The 3,115-nt window shown below is 41.0% G+C and overlaps 1 protein-coding gene across 1 annotated transcript in view; it reads right to left on the bottom strand.

Moving 5' to 3' along the window:
• The window catches only part of pcsk6 (proprotein convertase subtilisin/kexin type 6), a gene marked incomplete in the record, with an annotated part of 53,898 nt that overhangs the window by 40,232 nt on the left and 10,551 nt on the right, over positions 1–3,115 (bottom strand).

Here is a 3,115-nt window from a genome sequence, read left to right as displayed (position 1 = left end):
CCGATCTCGGAAGCTAAGCAGGGTCGGGCCTGGTTAGTACTTGGATGGGAGACCGCCTGGGAATACCAGGTGCTGTAAGCTTTTACAAATAATATTGCCTAGACCTGCTCTGTTTGAAAGTTTCCTGAGATAAATTCTGTTATGGTTTGCTCCTATAGAAATAAAATTGAATTGAACTGAACACACTTCAGAGTTAAAAAAAGACCAACAGAATCCAAATGCATGACTTCAGAGGCAAAGAAACAGTTTAACAGTCTTTACTTGAAGATATTACAAGGATGCAAAAAAGTCCAGGCAGGGAAACAAGAATCCAAAATACTCAAGCTTGGCCAACAATCAGGATCAGAAAATTACAGGTAAATACTGACGCTGGAAAGCTAAGGCTGACGGCACATAGACAATCTGGCAGTGGATGTGAACCAGTATATATGCTGGGAGCTAATGAGGTAATGAGGTGATTGTGGTGAACAGGTGAGGTGACTCTAATCAGAAGACTGGCTTGAGGGAGTGGCTGGGTCTGAAATGACTGTGATTAATTAATTAATGAATGTCCTTAATATGAACGCCACAAGTTGATATCTGGTTGTGACTCCAGTATGCAGAGCGTGTGGAGGTCAATCTATTCTAACAGTTTCCATGTGTTCACATAATGCTCATGCTTATGGCTGTCTCAGGTACATCCATGCTGGCCAAAGTCTGAACAGCAGCATTACCACCACTGGGTGTTCAGAAGACCCTGAGCAGCACGTGGATTATCTGGAGCATGTGGTGGTCAAGGTCCTGGTTGTCCACCCGCGACGAGGAGACCTGGAGATCAACCTCATCTCTCCGTCTGGGATGAGATCACAACTACTGGCCAAGAGGTGAGAGTGACACAAAGGCCTATCTTTGTAGTTGAATCTATCCATGCAGATGCTGCAGTTTCAGTTTTCATTAAGTGTGCAGAGGTTTGGACAGGCTTCGCTATTGAAAACAGTTCACAGTGAGGTCGGTGGATGACAAGCAAATGAACAAGAACCCTTGTAGGTCTTTTATCCTCTTTGCTGCCCAAACTAATCTCACACCAAATAAAAGGAAGCCACAGAGCCATTCCTTGATGAAAAATATATCTTCCCAATTCTGTCGGAGAACATGATGGAAAGCATGTTCAAATTAAAGCAGCACCTCATTCTAGAGGTGAACTCTTGTTTCTACAAATGAAGGTCATTTGTCTTAAGTTTGATCCTAGTCCGAGTTTGCATAGAAGTAGTTTTGTTCTAATTATTTTAGCAATTATTATTTTAGGTCTGACTATCCTCCTCCACTCAGGCTCTCTAAGTCTAACTGCCACGTATTACCATTGAGAACTCAGTAATGTCCCCAGCTCGGAATGCAAGGAACCTGGGTGTGACACTGGATGACCAGCTGTTCTTCTCTTTCTTCATGCTGCGAATGACTCAGACCCATCCTACATCCAGGACATGGTCAAACCAAATACCACAGCCCATCCACTACACTCTGCTACTGCCAATCAGCTTGCTATTGTCCTTGAGCAAGATACTGAATCCCAAATTGCAGCCGATGCTGTGCATCGGTGTATTAATGTGTCTGAATTAGTTACTTTCTGTTTGTGATGGGCTTTGCCATCACTGTATAAATGTGTGTGAATGGGTGAATGTGCACTTGCCAGGGCTAGTTTTTGATGCTCTGATGATCCACCAGAACCTGCATGCTAGTGCCATGTTTGGGAACTGTATGTAAATGCCAACAGACTGGGGGAGAAAATGCTGTCAGCCATTGTATTAACCAGCTACCACACTTTAATTCAGTTGAATTCAATTTTATTTTGTATAGCACCAATTCATAACAGAAGTATATCTCAGACCACTTTTCAAATAGAGCAGGTTAGGGTTATATTATTTATATTATAGTTACAATATTTACAGAGACCCAACAGTTCCCACCATGAGCAAGCACTTGGCGACACTTCACCCTCTACTGTCTTAAAGACGGTTATATGCATCTTCACTGACAGTACGAGAATTAAGTGTTGGTGACTGGGATGACAACCAGGAGTTCCAATTGGCTTATTGGCAGTACATCTTCTGGCAACATAGGTCATTGGTTCAGGGAAACAGGCTTGTTCTCTCTAGCTGCTGTGTCTGGCAGATCAGGGACAAGTGCCTCGGGGCCAGTAAACTGGTTTTCTCCCTCACCTCTCAACAGTAAACTCTCTTTTTCTGTTGGCATTCCCATGCAAACCTTTTGGAGCCAGGTGGATCATCAGGACATCATAACACCCAGCTACCTCAATTTGATTTATTTATTGTTATACTGAAGATCCTTCTTGGTTTAACCTGATTTATGTTTATACCACTGTTGTTTGTTTTTGGAGTTATTAAAGAACACAGAAAGCAATATAAAGTGACTATTGGCACAGGTTTGAGGCTCCTACTCCAGTGTAAATTCCAGTCTGTCTGGAATGCTGGCGCTGTTAAGAATAATTGCAATTTTTAGACAAAGTGTAGTTATTGTGTTTTGGACTAGTGCCTGCTACCATGGTCCTGCTTGACTCACACTGCTAATATTACTGATTTTTTTTATTTTTTATTATTATTATTATAGTTATAGAAGTGAGAACAGAACTAGGACTGGGTTTGGTACATAAACTCTGCCTGCATACCATCTAGGCTATCTTATCTAATACAAATCATGTATCTGTTTTAGACTATTCGATTTTGTTACTGAAGTAATGTGTATGTGCAAATTTAGCTGTCATTAGATAGCCAGGATATTTTAGTGAAACAATGTTGGATGCATACTAAAGTTTGTGGCACCACATTGTGGAATCCATATTGCTCTGTGTACATAGGTTGATTATGCCATATTCTTCTTAACTCTGAGACTCCAAGCACCTCTATTTTTTCAATTCAGTTTTATTTGTATAGCGCCAATTTATAACAGAAGTTATCTCAGGACACTTTTCAAATAGAGCAGGTCTAGACCAAATGCCAATTTGATGCTCAAGTCTCTGTAATAGAATATGATGGTCAATGGTGTCAAATGCAACACTAAGATCTAACAATACAAGTACAGAGACAAGTCCATTGTCGGAAGCAATTAAAAGGTCATTATT

The sequence above is a fragment of the Morone saxatilis genome, unplaced genomic scaffold, assembly GCF_004916995.1.
Source record: "Morone saxatilis isolate NCDOM2014 unplaced genomic scaffold, NCSU_SB_2.0 Contig11, whole genome shotgun sequence".
Taxonomy (NCBI): Eukaryota; Metazoa; Chordata; class Actinopteri; family Moronidae; genus Morone; species Morone saxatilis.
This window is presented reverse-complemented; position numbering and strand designations above follow the sequence as displayed.